The sequence below is a fragment of the Podarcis liolepis genome (assembly GCF_965112155.1).
Source record: "Podarcis liolepis genome assembly, chromosome: 4".
Taxonomy (NCBI): domain Eukaryota; kingdom Metazoa; phylum Chordata; class Lepidosauria; order Squamata; family Lacertidae; genus Podarcis; species Podarcis liolepis.
The window spans coordinates 31429780-31446941 of record NC_139558.1 but is presented as its reverse complement, the minus strand read 5'-3'; positions in this window follow the sequence as shown (position 1 = coordinate 31446941).

The window sequence follows — 17162 nt, the reverse complement described above, 5'->3', positions numbered from 1 at the left end:
TAGGACCCTAAGTGTAACTTCTCCTTGCTCTACGGTTTCATATAGCTGATGACACACTAATTATGCACATCTGATTACACCTTTATATAGTAGCTTGCATCAGAGCTCTCCAGCATATATTTGACTATGATGACTTGATTGGACCTACACGTGCAACAGAACGAGACGGTAGAGTTCGAAGATGGTAAAATGAACCGCAATGCTTCAGAATACAGATGGGGGATTTTTATATGGATATAGTCCTGTCTCTTAAAAAAGAAATTTGCAAGGAGAAAAACAGCACAGCTCAGAAAGAGCTGGGTAAAACTCATTCTTCCTGATGTGCTTCCTTCCTCCCCCCATTCCTGTATTTTCCACCTGAAGTGTGTAGCAAGTGGGGGGGGGGGAGAGAGAATTTGGTTCGATTTTCACATTTTCATGCAAACTCACCTGATTTGCACTTACAGAAGCAAATTACTTGAACAAAAAATGTAGCTGTTCTTTCAATTTTGCACTTTTCTGAATGTTGTGGAGCAATCAAATAACATATATTAGGCAGAAGTGTATGTAAAAATGCATATCTCAGTGCCGAAAACATACAAAAATGCATTATATTAGGGGAAATGGCTTGTGAAAATTTATGCATTAGGCAAAACTGCATAGGAAAATGTGTATAATGGGAGATGTTTGCAATATAATGCTGGTGAATGTTCATGAGGACTTTTAAAAATAAATAAATCACAAACTGATGCAGAAATGTGGAGAAATGACCTTATTACAGGACAAGTGAGGGAGTGAGGGAAGCTGAAATTGCCATGTTCATCCATTCCTAGGAGTGGAGTGGTCTTCTCTCTCACCTCAGGATCTTGCCACTTCCACTGAAGGAGGCTGGAGCTCAAAGCTGTATTCAAAATGAACCAAATCACTTCCCAATAATTTCTGGGTTTTCTGCATTATCCATTGGCAACAGTTACCACCCAGTGTTAAAAGAATCAATCTATGTACATTTTCAAAATCAAAGGTTTGCTTTGTCACAAATCTTTTTAGAATATCTGTCTCAATATGTGGTGTGGGGGGGGAAGGGGGGGATATACTATTTATATATGTCCCAGTGATGCTTTTTCAGCTAATAGGTGTTTATAACGTCAAAGTGGCCTCTCAAACACCCATCCTGCACTTTACGCAAAAGTAAGTAAAATTATACATACAGTATGAAAGTGTACATTATTCCCTGGAATGATCTTCAGCTGCTATACCTTAAAATGGGCTTTCTGGAGGTATAATCAGTGGCACCTCAGCAAAAGAAACAATGAAACTTTTAAGGCATATGTGTACTTTCTCTCGTATATTACATTTAATGGAATCTAAAACCCTTTAAGCTGATATCTGCAAGGGAAAAAAAAATAAGATTTCACTTTATCACAGAGGAATTTCAAGCCGATGCACATTAAAAAAGGGAGGCTGGAAACGTTTTTGTTCAGTCAAGCGTTTTTAGAGAATTAATTTTATGCATTCTTTGTCATTTGATGCTGGATTTTACAAATTTACAATATTTTAATGAATTTTTATTGTATTTTTTAATTTGGTGTATTTTGCTGCAATATTTTATTATGATGTTGTGGTTTTTGTTATGGTTGTTATTAATTGTTACTATTTATATTTATTGGTCAATTTACTCACAAACATGAGATAAATCAACTTACAACACAGTATTAAACCCTTAAACCAAATTACAAAAAACAAACACCATATGAGTACCTTTTAAAACCAAGATCTTTTGGCTTCTGACACCTCTCGTTTCCCATGCAAATGACCCCGTTTCAAACAAACACATGTGTCTAAATCTCTTTAGCCCTGGGTTCAGTCGCAAAGTGTTGTGTCTGATGTAGTGCTAAGTTAAAGTCACTTACAAGTGAGCTCATTCTGATGGATTCCTCTGTTGCACAACATTAAATCTCACCTATCTGCTAGTGCTAGAGCCCTGGTGCTACCAAAACCAGAATGTTGGAGACAGTCTTGGAGGATTTCTCTACCTCCTGGAGAAATCTGGTGAAATGGTTCCTCCAACTGATCTGTCCGCGAGGAAGGTGTAGAATTTCAAGAATTGTGCGCAGCTCTTTCCATGAAAAGGAACATGGAGGGAGGACCAGTTTGGGTGAACTCCAGCAGAGAATTGAAACCTAGGAGGGCATCTATTTTGAGTTCACTTGGAGGAAGGGCTGCAGAAGCACTGAGGAATGGTCCACACTTCAGCCCTGAATGGAATAATTTCCCAAAGTTCACAGCAGCAAATATTAGCACTGCTGCAGGGCACACTGCAAGTTTGTGGTATATTTACTGGTTCACTTGCTACAAAGCCAAGAGCTGAAAGAGAGAAGCAGGAATCTGTTTATTGACAATGCAGGCTATAGAAATGATAAACATTGCGAACTAAAAATAGCAATGGCCAATAACACTTCCCCCCACGTACTCCCCATATGGAACAGTTCCTGCAAAAGCTTTTTTTGCAAAGATTTTCAATTGCGCTTTATAAAGGCTCCATTGATTTCTTTTATTTGTTTATTATTATACTGTACTACAAAGCGAACGGTTCACAGTAATGCAGAGATATGCATCACTATGTAAAGTCAAACAATCAGCCATTTAAAAATACACACATTTCCCCCCCATTTTGCTGGGTGACTCCTTTTAATTTAATGTAGTTATTTTAATATTCTACACTTTAACTTCCTATTAATAATACATAGTTGAAATAATTGTTAAAATAACCTATCAAAACAACAAATAAGCACAGTAAAGCAGCAAATACCAATCAACAGCCACAAAGGAGGCTTATAAAATTATGCATGGTGGTTTAGAGAGAAGTTTCTCTCTCTCTCATCGTACTAGAACTTGGTTAAATTGAGCAAAGCTGAATGTGTGAAGACTTAAGACAATAAAATGTAGCACAGTGCCTAGTTAAACGATGACATTTGCTGCCATAAGATGTAATGTAACGAGGACTAGACAAATTCAAAGAGGATCAGGGCCGAATGAAGGCATTTTGCTGCCTGAGGCGAAATCCCTCCCCACACATTCCACATACAAAAACTATCTAAACCAGGCACCCCCAGACTCGGCCCTCCAGCTGTTTTGGGACTACAACTCCCATCATCCCTAGCTAACAGGACCAGTGGTCAGGGATGATGGGAATTGTAGTCCCAAAACAGCTGGAGGGCCAAGTTTGGGGATGCCTGATCTTAACTGACACCTGAATCTTACTGCAATGTGGCGATGGGATGCCAACCTCCACTGCACCTGAGGGCAGCAGACTAACTTAGAGGGTGCAGGGAAATTGTGTGATACACACAGCTCTACTGGCACCATGCCTCTTAGTTAGGGGTAGGGGAGAATTTTGATTTGGTTCATGTTTAAAGGCAAACCTGTTTACCCTGCGCATCCCAAAATAATATGAGAACCAAACCATAGCCTCCCACTAAATCTCTGAATTTTGCAGTGCACTTCTCCAGCCAAGTAAGGTGAACAAATATGCATAACCTGGAACAGTGTCCATTAAAATGCATATATTGGTGAAAACAACATACAAAATTCCATTATTTTAGGCAGAACCCCTTTGCAGCAATGTGTTTATTAGTCAAGAAGGCATACAAACACTTGTGTATGAGGAGACGTCCATACTAAAATGCTGGTGAATATTTCTTTCTTAAAAATCTCAACCTGATGTGGAAATGTGGATAACGGATGAGTGCAAAAAATGAGAGATCTAGAGATATAGATTCACCCATCCCTACTCTTGGGATCTGCTCCCTGAAGTGGCCACTTCTCTCTCTGCCTAATGGAGGGTTTGGGTTTGGATCCGTCACTATCTCAATGATATCAAGTTGTATCTCTCCTTTTCAGCTGATTCCAAGGGGACATAGAGGTCCTGAACAGTTGCCTAGACACAGTAATGGATCAGGCGAGGACTAAAAATGTGAGGTTCCATCTTGAAGAGCAAGAGGTTCTGTTTGTGAGCACAGCCTGCCCCAGATGGGGTTGTACTCCTTCGAAAGGACCAGAGGTGCTTCTCCAAGCCAGAGGCAGCAGATCCAAGCTGGTTGCCTAGGAAAGTATAAAGACAAGGCAACGTTTCTTACAGTTTTTCTTTATTTCAATCTTTACAGAGAGAGGCTATAGAACCCAGCCTTTTGGATAATGGCGTTGTCCCAAGTGAATCTCCACCCCACCCCATCTCGCCCACTTCCTCATTTGTCATCATCATCCTCTACACGTGCTGCTACGTACCCTCTGAGCTCTTTGCTCTCCTACTTTTAAGGCTCTCCGGGTTCTGGGAGATGGAGGGTCTGGAAAGCTTTCTAATGCCAACGAGTCGGCCAGGAGTGGTTCTGGCTCTCCCATAATTTCTGAACTTTCCCCCTCATCTGCCTCTGAGCTGCAACATCCCTCAAACCTCTGTTGTAAATCTATACTGTCTTCATCTTCCTCCTGCCTGGAAGGGTCAGGATGGGGAGGCGGTCTCCACCATTCCTCCTCTGCACAGTCCCTGACACTGGGTCCAACATTGCTCCAGGATGCTCAAGTGTTTCAGCTGGTGCAACAGTTGAGTACTATCCTGGAGAAGATGAATCTGACAAGAAGAGTTTGGATTTGATATCCCGCTTTATCACTACTCGAAGGAGTCTCAAAGCGGCTAACATTCTCCTTTCCCTTCCTCCCCCACAACAAACAGTCTGTGAGGTGAGTGGGGCTGAGAGACTTCAAAGAAGTGTGACTAGCCCAAGGTCACCCAGCAGCTGCATGCGGAGGGGTGGAGACGCGAACCTGGTTCCCCAGATTATGAGTCTACCACTCTTAACCACTACACCAACCTAGCCCTTAGTCAACTCTGGTTTCAGCATGTTCTACATGGGACTGATCTGTTCGGAATTTGCAGCTGGTGCAGAATGTCGTGACCAGATTGCTTTCTAGCGTTTGTTTTGTAGAACATGTAAGAACTCAGTTCAAGGTTGTGGTACTTCCCTATGCATCTCTCAATGGATTGGGACCAGGATAAGTCATATACACCTGAATGATAAATATCTTCTTCGAAGGCCCTGTTTTATGTCCTAGCACCAGAGGTGGATAGGTTGGTGGAAACCTGTGACAAACCAATTACAGAGTGAAATTCCATTTGTCCTTTCGTTGCTTCGCTTTGCACAGGTGGCAGAAACATCTCTGTTCTCCTCAGCATTTGATGGTTTTTAGTTACAGTGGTTGATAGCTGGTTTTTTGCTACTGGGCTTTTATTTCTCAATGGTTTTGTGGTTTATATATGTTTTGCTGCTTACAATTGCTTTCATGTGTGCTTTGTAAACCTTTTGAAGTCCGTATGGACAAAAGACCATCTGTAAATATTTCAATGAAAACCTCTTTCTCTCCCACACACACACAACCCAGAAACTCTTAGTTGTCTGGCCTTTGGGTGCATGAGAAGGGATCAGGGCAACTGCAACTAAATCTCAGATCTTCTCCACACGAAATGCACACTTGGCCACTGAGATACACACACAAGCAAAAGAATTTCACAAAATATTTTCCATATGACATCTTGCACCTAAATAAGTCAACAGACCTGGATTTGTCTCTACTGTGTCCTTCAGCAATAAGCAAACAACCAAGTTGCTGACAGAGGTAGGTTTTGTTTTCTTATTTTGGAGTGATTCCGATCTACAAAGATTTGTGCATCGTACAAAAAAACCTTTGGTTTGTTTTTAATTCTTTATTCATATTTATTGCATTTCTTTATGCATTATTTATTTTCCACTCTCTCCTTTTAGGCTTTTTCTTTTCATAAATAGTGCGAGAAGTTTCTGGTATTCACTCTCCCACTAAGCCAATCATTTGTTATGAGCAATTGTGAATTTTATATGACATTTATATAATGTATATTTAACATTCACATAGGCAGCAAGAACACCATAAGCCAAATTTACATTTCACAGTTGAAATCATCATTCCCTACATACATCCAATATGATATAACATCAAAAGAACAATGATATATCCTGTCCCTGGAATATGAAATACTGTACATTATCCAAGACGATGCATAATGATGAGTTCAGGGATGCACCGGCAGTGAAACACACCAATTTGTCTCCCTTTGTAAAAGCAGCAAATTAAGTGAGGTAATAAATTTGGGGAAACTTTTGAATTCTCAGGACTCTGTGATGATAGCCTAGCTGCACTGTACTTTTCAACATGAGAACACTTTTTGAGGTTCAAATCAACACATACCTTTCTTGATTGTAGTGTGTGTGTGTGTGTGTGTAAGAGAGAGAGAGAGAGAGAGAGAATCATTTGGACTTTGCAGAACACTGTGTCTCACCAATTATCTCCCACCCTCTCAAATTATACTAATAAATATATATTTTTATATATGGTATGTTATAATTAAAACTATCAAAGCTACAATCCTAAATGCACTTTTGGAGGAGCAAATCCCACTTAAGTCAAGATTGCAATCTAGCCATTGGTCTGGATTACTCAGCTGGCAAGAGAAAAAACTGTGTCAGGCCACTGGTCCATCCAACTCGATTGTTTACACTGGTTGACAGCAGCTCTCCAGGGTTTCAGATGGAGTGGACTTTCCATTTTTTTTTTTAAAAAAATATTTTTTATTGTGTTTTACATTGCAAATTTAGGTTCAAACGATAAACATCATCATCATCATCATCATCATCATCATCTAGGATTCCCTGAATCCTTTAACTCCCCTCCACCTTTTCATGGTTACCATTTTTAATCTCTTTCCACTGCTTCACTTATTTTCTCTATTTTTCTTATATAATCCAATTTTACCTTAGCTTTCGGTACATTACAAACGTTACCTGAATCCTGCCAAAGTTTTTACTTGTTTACAGTGTTCTCTCAAGTACAATGTTAATTTTTCCCATTCCTTCTTAAAGTTATTCTCTTCCTGGTTTCTCTGGGCCAGTAGCATCCGCGCTGCTGTCGTCGCATACATAAATAATTGTCTCTGCTCCTTTGGTATCTCTGCATTTAAAATTCCTAGTAAAAAAGTCTCTGTTTTTCCCACAAACGTTGTTTTGAACATTTCCCCCCAACTCATTTATATCATTTCCCAGAATGCTTTAGGGTGTGGATTTTCCAAGCCTTTCCTGGTGATGCTGTAGATTGAAGCCGGGCATTCAAAACAGAGGCTTGATCACTGAGGAACGGCATTCCTTTCTTTAAGATAACATAGTTTTTGGAAGGAACTTTCTCATGTTCTCTTCCTCCTCCAGCTACCTCCCCAGTGCCAGATTTATGTATAAGCTAAACAAGCTATAGCTTAGGGCCCCACTCTCTTGGGGGCCCCCAAAAAATTTTAAGGGAAAAGAAAACCTGGATGTACATTTCCAAAATAAGATAAAAAACAAAAAACAAAATAAAACCTACATACAGCAACAGTGGCAAATGGCTTTTAGATACCTATTAGGTCCATAAATTACCATGTAGCATACATTCAACACAAAAGACAGCGGCAATTTGTTGTTGACAAAGGACAGCTGGACATACAAAGGGCCCCATTACCTTCAGCAGCTAAGGGCCTCATCAAACCTAAATCCGGCCCTGTACCTGCCGCCCTGAAAAGCTTCAAGGAGCCCTCCTGAATAGAGTTGAACAAGATCTGTGTGAGGTCTCCTGGAAAAGAGAAGATCCAGCTTGGATCTTAAGATGTCAATCTAAGGGAGCTCAGGGAAGTGACGTTTTCTGTCTGTTTCTCCACACAGCCAATCTCTACACCATATCCTACATTGTCCAGGAGGAATCCCTATCCCTGGGGAGGCTTTCTCAGGAGGCAGGGGAGATGAAGGGACTTCCATGAACTTCCTTAAGTTAAAAGAATGACCCTCGCCATAGAGGGGGAGAGAAAATGCCTTCCTCTCAAATCGGAAATGGTGGCCATTGGGTGTTGAGGAATGGTATTGCTCCCTCAACCAAGCTTAAACATATATGAAGGTGTTTAGTAGAATTGGAGGAAGACCAGTTAGGGTGGAAGGATAAGAGAAGATGGTGAGCTTCCTTCCTCCTTTTGTCATACCTTCTGTACGTTTGAGTGTGTGTGTGTGTGTGTGTGTGTGTGTGTGTGTGTGTCGGAGCCATATGCTCCAGCCATCACAATTAATTGGATTTTTGCTGCTTCACACTGCTAACACGAGATGTTTATGAAAATATGTAACAAATAATTACAATGAAAACAGTGTCTAATAAAGATGAAGAGGATAAAAACCCTCATGCATTTTTAATCTGAAAATAAAAGGCCATTATCAGGACTTAATTATATCATCAAATATTTAAAATTGCCTCCCATACTAAATTCTATTTGTATTTTATTTATTTATTTACTTTTTTTAAAAAAAATTCCTATCTCTAACATTTTCATAAAGTTTAAAAAGACAGAAAGAAAAGTGCTTCGCGCATTGGATCGTGAGAAAAGCATCGGAGCTGAATCAATAGTTTTTGTCAACTTTATAAAAACTTTATGTAACTCTCGAGAAATCCGACAAATCGGATATTAAAATTGTTTTGGAGGGATTATCCGCACATGGGAAATGTCTTCGCAATGACAAGGATCTCCCCCTTTTTAAAGGCACTCGGGGTCCATTTGATGGCTTCCATAGAGGGGCTGCAAAAAAAAGCCCTTTGGTTCTCCCTTTGATGGAATCCATAGATCACTTCAGTCTGCATAGCTAAACCTCTGATAATATAACCCTGGCCTCACATACTGCATACAGTTGAGGGTAGGCCTGTGGTAAGAAATTTTCAAATAGTATACACACTTCATAGATCATGCTCTACAGGCTTTTTCTTTTTTAGATTATTCCATGGACCTATTAAGGTGTATGTTACTCATGGGTACTGAATGTGTGAAGGGGCTCTCTAGAACATGAAAGCTCTCCCTGCCCCTTAGATGCCCAGCTAGAGCATGGAGGCTAACCCCCCACTGTAGATTGTCCCTTTCTGCATTTGGTACCCACATGAGTCTCAAATACCTGAATGATATAGCCTCATGGGTGTTGGATAGAGCTTTATTGGAAGCAGGTCTCAAGGCAAATTTAAAATCTGAAGGCAATTTTTTTAAAATGTAGTATAAACACCGACAATTGGGAAACACTTGCCTACGGGTGCTCCAATTGGAGAACAGCCTTTACCAAAGGTGTCATGGGCTTTGAAGACGCTCGTACTCAGGACGAAAGAGAGAAACGCACTAAGAGGAAGGCACACTTGGCAAACTCTCATCACAATCAATTCCTGGCTGGAAACCTATGTCCCCACTGTGGAAGGACGTGTGGGTCCCGAATTGGCCTCCACAGTCACTTACGGACTCACTGTTAAAACCGTGTTTGTGGAATACAATCTTACTCAGCTACAAGTGATCGCCAAAGAAGACGATTCGAAGCAGGTTGGAAATCACATTTCAAAGAAGAAGCACAGGTGTAAATGTCAGACCCAACATTGGGTTTGAATGTATGGAAATGTAGTTCAGAAAGAGAAAGAGAAATAAGAAAATATCAGAGGCTGGAACCATGCTCAATATACATTCTTCATTTTGTCACAGCCTACCTGAAAACATTTTTATTTCCGCAAGTTTACCCAAGCATATAATCTAGGTCTCTATTATTGTTTTACTGATTTTGAAAGTGTTTTATTGATAAGTATCTCATGTATACTTGTATTTTTAAAAATAAAAAACCCTGATGGGTTTTAGTTGTGTTTTACCGATAACTCTAATATTTACTTACCTAAAAGTCCCACAGTTAAGGTGTCTAAATAAACATACAAAAAAGAAAGAAAACTGAAATTCCAGTTAGAAACAGGTAGCACCCATTTCAGTGCAACCCTTTGTGGATTTACTCAGAAGTATACCACACACAATGGGACTTACTCCCTTGAACGTGTAGCTGAAGTAAAAGCTTAAACCTAACGGTTCCATGCTTATGACCTGCCCTGGCTGAAAATAAAAATGAATGAACATACGTTTTTGTTTTTAAAGCAAAATATGTCTCTGTGTGTGTGGGTTTATTGAGCTATCTAATTGGTATATAAGCATTTTACGGAAATAGAACTACTGAATAAACATGGGAAATATGAGGACTTAATAAGCAGAATTTGTATTTTTTTAAAAAAAGAAAAAAGAAGAAAGACGAACCAACAAGCCCAAAGTTAATTCATCACAACTTTCACATCAGCCTTTGTTGGTGAATCTGGCCAGGCCCATCACATTATCTGTTTGACTCACTGAGTCACTCTAGCTAATAGAATTTTGCCCTATGTTTGTTGTTCCCATGGCAACGCAATATTATCAGGCATGTCATGTTCACAGATCAGTAGCAGCAGTGCTGCCGCAGACACACAACAGCTTTCAGCCTTTGACCATAAACAGGAATTCACTCCACAGTCAATCTGTCAAAAAGGAAGTCGGCTGTGGTGAAGAAGCACTAGTGCCAGTAACTACTAGCCTTTTCCTTTTCCCTTTGTCAGGGAGGGCTATTATCATTAAAATAACCTTGAATCGTCATGAATTCATTCATTCACAAATATTGTCAAAGAAGGTGCAATAGTTCAAGAGAATCCAAAGGGTCAAAGGGAGGACTAGGTTTAAATCTGTGCCTATTGAACCTGGAAATGACATAGGCTGTTAGATATAATCTTATTCTTACCATAGCAAATCAAGCTGTGTTGACTGGCACCAATGTCCAAGTCCATTCAGGGGCATGAAAGGTTACTAAGAGTAAAGAGGTCATATCCTTTGTGGCATTGCTTTGAGAAATAAAATTAGGGATGTGTGGGAATATTTCACAAAGAATAGCCATCGCCTCCCCCCCTCCCTCAACAAAAGTGAAAAGCAAATCCTGTCAGGACTCCATAGAAAGTTCAGGTAGTTTTCCTTCTGTAGGGGGAAGAAATGCATTTATTGCAAATGTAGAATAAGAAACGTTTTATTTCTCCATATTTCACCTTTCAGCAAATTATATCGGTGTTCTGTCTGCAGGATTCTGGATGCTAAATAAGTTTTCAGTTTGATATTTGTGTATAATCTTAATATAGATTTTAATTCATTGTCGCAAGTATACTCGTTATACCTATATAGATTTATTTTAAAACTTTTAAACGTGTGCATTCCCTTTTTCCCCATCAAAACATGCACTAGAGCTTTCTTAAAACCCATTTAAAATGAGTTCTACCAGATTTGCATCATTTTTTAATTTTTTTTAAATGGACAGTAAAGTAGTTTCATCAAAAGGTTTGAGGAATGGTGTTGGTCATCCACAATCTTGATGCTAGCCTGTCACAAGTAATCCCATTTGAGACAATTTAAGAGTAAATTGCCTGGGATGCTGGCCATAGTATATTAATAGTGGCTAATCCTTTGAAAGGATTGTGGTGTGTTTTTTCTCTAGTACAAACTCTCAACTGAGCCTTGAGAATTACTTTTTTTTGTTGTTGCTTTTGACTCATGATGAAATTGGACTCTCTTGGAAAAAAATATTTTTTTTTTTAAAAAAGAAATGTTAAAAGACAAGAGTCTGAAAACTGATTTACACTTTTTAAATGCAGAATTTAGGGTCTTCCATGCAGCCCTACACCACCTATTTATAATTTTAACTCTGCCAGTAGGTCTTCAGGGACTGAGCTCAGGTAGAGAGGTCTCCCCCTTTTGACATATTTTAACAGAAGAAGCCAGAGATTGATCAAACATCAGGAAAGAAGACTCAAGGTGGTTTCAGGAGAGTTTATTGTGGTGTAAAAGACTGCAGTCAATATTCTATAAATCTAGACTACAATTGTTGACTTTGTTGTACTACCGGACCTTCCTACTGAAGAAGTCACTCATTTTGGCATCCAGTGTTTATCATGCATAACATACCACTAAATAATACTGAACTGTAACAAGCAAACCTCAAAATCACTTAATCACAAAATCAAATCCTTCTCAGACAACATGAATGATTATGGTCTGCTTCAATACAGCACTAAATTTCCTCCAAAAAATAATGTCACCCATATTTCTTCATCCAATTGTGACAAGACAGATCCATGTGAGGCATCTTCAAATACTACAGACCATTATGTTTTATCTGCAGCATACCATTGTTCTTCACAAAAATGCTACAAAGAAACCAATCTGGGTTCCAGTGTGATCACATGAGCTCCCATTAGAAATGGTCGATCAGCAGGTTTGTGAATGGAATCACCAATTTATTTAGGAATTTCTCATCCAGAAGACTGATCCAAGTTCTCTCAAATGCTGGACGTTTGCAGCTTGGTCACGGGCATGCTTACTCAGAAGTCGTTTCATAATGCTAAATGGTGACATTGCAAGTATAATCAGAATTGCAGCTGTGTACTCCATTTCTGCCTAGGTTTGTTGGGAAATAAGTCCCACTGGTTTTATTGGAGCAGAGATGCAGCTGCAGCCATAACTCTGCAAACCCAATGTGGTTGAGGACTGCATATAAATGATGCAGATCTCTGGAACTTCCCCATGCATTTCCACCCCAAGAGGAGGAGAAGCCCCATGCAATCTGTCAGGTCCACATGGTTGTACCATTCCAGTGCAACCCCATGCCATATGGGATCAATGCATAAAAAGTGGTTCCCATGAGGCCATGGATGTAGATGAAGTAGGTTCTACTCCTACACCACCGGGTATTGAATTAGTCAGTAGATTAATTGCTATTTTTGTAGCTACTACCTCAATATGCTGTTGACAGTCCTATGTTCTCTTTTTCTGCTAACTCAGCAGTGAGGGATGTCAACCAACAAGCATTATTGTCATACCGTGGAACCTGCACATTTCAACTATATTTCTTGTAATGTAAAAACATGATTATGTGCACACTGGGCTGCAGACAGGACCTATACCTGTGGAAGCCACAGAAATAATTTGTTGGTTGACAGTATTACTGTAGAAGCAATCATGCTCATCCAGAGAAAACAGCAAAGTCATGTTGCCCATTGCCAAACTCCTTCGCTATGCTGTTGCTACTCAAACAGAACCTTTTAACGGAAGCAATTTTAATATCCTCTTTCTACATCGCCTCCACACCAAAATGAGCAGAGCTAGAAACGTAAAAATAAAGAAAAAAAGACAATTGCATTTATTTCAACACAACTGCAAAAGTGATACATGCCTTTGCACAAATCTAAAGTTCAATATGGTTGTGAGCCAAGCTATTCCATCCAAGCATGGCACAAGATGGTAGTTGACAGGGGAGTCTTGGTTAATGAGTCATTAGCTACCTATTGTCTGTAGCCACTCTGGCAAGGTGAATAAGAGCCCAAACCTATGAATCAACTTTGGTTCACATGAGTTTCAGCTTTGGTGTGTGTTAGGCTCAAACAACATGTTACACACCTGCAACCTGAAGGGTCCCTTTTATTTTAAACACCACTTTCCTGTTAAATTTATTTATTTATTTTACCACCATTCTATGGCATCTGGGAGGGGGATGTGGTGCCACAAAAAATGGCAGCCTTCAGTGGCAGCCGCCAAAATACCCTGGGATGACACTATGATTTGCAACATTTCTCTTATTCCACACCAGATCATTGGCTGGTTGGTGGTGGTGGTGGTGGGGGATAAATGCAACATTATAATGTCTCAACAAAGAGAAACATAAAGAGATTGTGAATATGAGGCTCCTGTGTCTGTTTTCACCCTGAAAATGTCCTGGGCTTTCTTTGAGGAAGAGAGTGAAGGTCTAGTCCAGCAAGACATGAATAAGGCTGCTGCTCTGAATCTGGGTGAAATTTAATGCTTATGCTTGCAGCTAACAAGAGTATTGAGACAGGTGGAATTTTTAGGTCATGTCCTGATTGGATGCTGATAAGGCAGAATTAATTTGAACTAAACTAAGAAGAAAAGAACCTTACAGAACTGGCATAATTTGGAAGAAATCTAAAGGCATTTTGGGGCAATGTTTGGAGGGTAATGTGACAATACTCAAGCCAGATGATTTGGGGTGTTAGTAAAATATTTTAACCAACATGGCTTTGTTTCATATTTTAGGCAGACTTCCACTTTCATCCGGATGCATCCAAAGACATTTTACGCAGGCATCATGCTGCTCATGTATACAGCTACTGTATAGCATGCAGTCAAAGAAATAAGACCATGAGAGCATTAATTAATTTTGCAAGCAAAGGGATGGGAAAGCCTTGCATAAGGAGGAAGAGGGGATATGAAAAGGTGGGTAGAAATAGAGGAAGGTGAGTGAGTGAAAATGATGTGATACAGTTAGAGCCATCTGTGTCAACCGGAAAACAAAGGTCTGAAAAATGACCTCCCTGGACAACTGCCTGTGGGATAGCCTGCCTCTTCCATTGGCCAAACTGGTCAGAGGTTTGCTTCTGCTTGAAGATCTGAGGTCTTCGTCTTTGTTGGGGTTCAGCTGCAGTGAACTATCTTCAGTAGGTAATTATATCCATTTTTGTGGCAGAAGCCTTGTAGGCATTAGTTTTGAATTGTATGGTATCCTTGTCAGTGTTTACATTACACCTGTAATCGATAAATTAAGCTGTACCTCTCCCTTTTGTGGTCCAGATTTCTCTTCCTGATTACACAGTCCGCATAAGCACGGTAAACCCTCACATTGACTTGCACCAGGACTTAAAAGGGAGCATAGAATTAGGAAAATCTGAATGAATATTTTCTTGAATTAGTTAATTTTTGCATCAATTGGAGGGCGAAAATTCTATAATTACTCTGAAGTAAAACACGTGAATTCAGAAATTCCAAGCTGATTAGAAAGGATGACATATGTAACAACAAACTTTGGGGATAAAATAAAGGGAATAATGTCCCCAGGTTATGGTTGGAAGGTGCATGGAAATATGTGGAAGAATGCTGTGATCATGAGGAGATAGGTGGCATCCAACTATTATCTCCTTGATAATTCAAGACCCGTGTAGGGGCTTGAATAAGCTTGTGTTGGACCTTTTAGGTTGTGACCCTTAAAGGGTTAATTTTACATAAGATTGTCTTAGATGAATATGCATTGTGTCATATAATGGAATGTGAGTTTAAATGTCAAAGAGATAAAGCTTTGACGTGGTATGACATTGTAAGTGAATGAGGTCAATCTAGGCTGATTTGCCAAATGCCATGGTTAACTCATGGTTTGGGAAGTTCAAAGCCATGGGAATGATGGTGACTAGTAATCTCATGCTAGTAGAGAAGAGAGGGCAGTTTGTTATGTACCTGGAAATTGTACGTGATGATGCCATTGCCATATTCTCTGGCTGACCACAGGGACATGGCTGTCTGCCATATTCCCAGGCCAACAGTATAAATATGGGAGGCAGGGGTGCCAACTTGAATTAAAAAATTGGGGGGGGGTGGCAGGCAAGCCCCACCCAGCATGATCAGTCACAAGACATGGCACAAATACATTGGAATGGCAATGCCGATGGGGGAGATGGTGTCAAATATTTTATTGGGGGTGGGGCTGAAGCTCCTAGGAGTTGGCTCCTATGATGGGATCTGTTAAGATCAGAAGCCAGAGACAGATTGAGATCCCAACACAGGCAAAGGTGACCATTTGCTGTCATCCCTTTGGATTATCTAACAGGAGATAAAACATAAGAATGAAACAGTCTGAGAAGGGATGGTGCTTAAATACTTAGCAATTTGCATCCATGTATATGCATTTTATGGGATGCGGGTGGCGCTGTCAATCAGAAGGTCTTGCCAATCAGAAGGTCGGAGGTTCAAATCCCCATAACGGGGTGAGCTCCCATTGCTCAGTCCCTGCTCCTGCCAACCTAGCAGTTCGAAAGCACGTCAAAGTGCAAGTAGATAAATAGGTACCACTCCTGCGGGAAGGTAAACGGCGTTTCCGTGCGCTGCTCTGGTTCACCAGAAGTGGCTTAAGTCATGCTGGCCACATGACCTGGAAGCTGTACGCTGGCTCCCTTGGCCAATAAAGCGAGATGAGTGCCGCAACTCCAGAGTCGGTCACAACTGGACCTAATGGTCGGGGTCCCTTTATCTTTTATATGCATTTTATGTCCAAATGTTGCAATGTAGCTAATCAACTTCACACTAAAGTGGGATTATCACCTCCAAATCCAAAAGAACAACAACTGCCTTTTAGCAGAACAGAAGGCAAATGAGGGTACCACGTTGCTGAAGGTAAGCAGGTCTGCATCTTGTCCGTACTATGGATGGGAATCACTGGTGTGCTGTCTTGGGTGCCATGATGAAGAAAGGTGGGCGAAAGTGGCAGTTGTTGCTGGTCTCTGCACTGCTTCTCAGTTGCCTGACCAGTAGGTGGGATGGCTGGAGGTGGAGCAACGGAAGACATAGAGCTAGAACCTCTGGAGACTCACCACAGCAGCATAAAAGATCAGCTGTAGACACATCAGAGTGCAACATGGAGGGTGAGAGAAGAGACAGAGGAGAGGGTTGTTCACCTTAAGTCCTTCTGGGCTTTCCAGAGGAATCTTGTTTGGCCACTGTGGAAAACAAGACACTGGTAAGACACTGATATTCTCACTAGACAATAGCTTCTGGAATGCCACCCCCACCCTCCGCAATAAATGCACTTATCTCTTTCTATTTTGTAAAACTATTCCGGAGTGTGACTTACACCACATTGATTTTAATAAGCATTCTCTGCAGACCAACGTGTATAATGCTGGAAATTGTATAATACAATTGTCCACAAGTGAAATGCTATAGAAAATTGCACATTTTATACTGACATGTGCCCCATCAATAAAACAGTTTTTATATCTTATTTGTAGCTATTGATCTCAACAACATAATGAAAAATTGATTGCAATGAAGTGCACTACTTCTTAAGTATAAATTTCAGTGTCACATTATTTTATCTATGCTTCCCAATCATGGATGAAATGTATATATATTTATATATGTTTTCTTTTACCAAACTTGGGGAACCAGCAAATTAGATAATAAGACAAGATTCCGGCAGGTCAATACAAACCTAGCTGTTTGTGCTAAAATATAATTCCAGCATTAAATAAGCTAATTCAACTTCTTCATTATAAAAAGAATTAAAGCCTTGATGCATATGATCACCTTGCTGGGGGAAACAATTTAAAATAAAGTAATATATCAAAAGAGGATACAGGTATACACATAGAATAGAACCATCCAGGGGTATGAA